Source organism: Tachysurus vachellii, chromosome 10, assembly GCF_030014155.1.
Source record: "Tachysurus vachellii isolate PV-2020 chromosome 10, HZAU_Pvac_v1, whole genome shotgun sequence".
In the NCBI taxonomy this organism is placed as follows: domain Eukaryota; kingdom Metazoa; phylum Chordata; class Actinopteri; order Siluriformes; family Bagridae; genus Tachysurus; species Tachysurus vachellii.
The window spans coordinates 21,751,460-21,752,792 of NC_083469.1; positions in this window are offsets into that span (position 1 = coordinate 21,751,460).

Sequence of the window (1,333 nt, forward strand, 5' to 3'; positions counted from 1 at the left end):
CCAACGTCCCATCTACTGCATTTCCCAGAACCATCGGCATCATGTACATTTTTTTTAAATATTTGTATTAAGAATGTCCTTAATTCTTAGCAGACGATGATTGTTATAAAACAGAAGAGTCTCCATTACCACATTGCCTGTTTTTTTTTTCTGAAAATATTTTCCACAAGAATGAAACAGTCTATCATCATGCTAAAGTTACCTGCTTAGCTGTTAGCTGTTAGCTGCTGCCAGATGCACACAATATATGTTAAAGTAGACTGGATTTAACTTGTACAATAACAGAAAATCAACAAAGGTTTTACTCATAGCAAACACTTCAGAGCACACAGAGTCAGGCCAATATCAGTCACTCCTGTGTCTGAAAAAGGTGTAAAAGCTTAGGGTATTAAACATACATTACACTGTTACACCATTAAACTATGCAGAGGATTGTACCTAATAAAGGGCAGCTCCCTCTCCTCTGGGTTAAGGCTCTCCTCATTCTCCTGCTAGACAAATTAGTAATGAACCATTAAATCTCACACAGTAATTGTTTACAGCCTCTCATTAAGGGGAATAGCAGCATATGTAGATACACATCAGGTCTGAAACATAGAATTACCTCATAATCCTGATGTCTCTCTGAGTCACTGTGGGGAGAGTGAACGTGCTCCTGCTCCCAGGTGGAGGTGTTCACCTGACCACAGCCACAACTTTTGAAAGGTTTACTGTTAAATAAAACTTTAAAGAAAACAGACAAAAGTCCAAAATTAACTATCTGCAATACACACTTCAGAACACTTCAGGACTTCAGGAATCAAGTGCCATGATGACTGACGTCTCCACTTGGTTATAGGAAATGATTTCTGTAACCGTCCCAGATTCACCCATAAGAGAACAATTTAACACATTTAGTCACTGCATACGTACAGTAGTAACCAAAGTTTTGTGATGCAACAGAAAATAATTCCTCACCTGTAAGCCAGTAAAGTCTCACTTATGTAAAATAAATAATGAAGTGAGCTTAAGAAAATGTTAGGGAAACAAAGAGAGAATAAATGGGGCACATTAAGGGAACGCTACCTTCATTCCCCACAAATCTCTCTCTAGACCAGCAGCTCAAATGCTACATGTACCAGTTTCTGAGGTCTTCAAAATATATACACTACTTTAACTCATTGCCCATTAGGGATGGAGCTTTATCTTTAGATTATATGGTGCAGGAGAGAACGCACTACAAAACATATGTGAAAGCGTTACAGAGACTTGTTGCAACCAAAGGTGCCAGAGAAGGCTTCGGCAAATCAACTTAAAGCAACATATTCGCACCACAGTTAGTAACAGTTTAGGG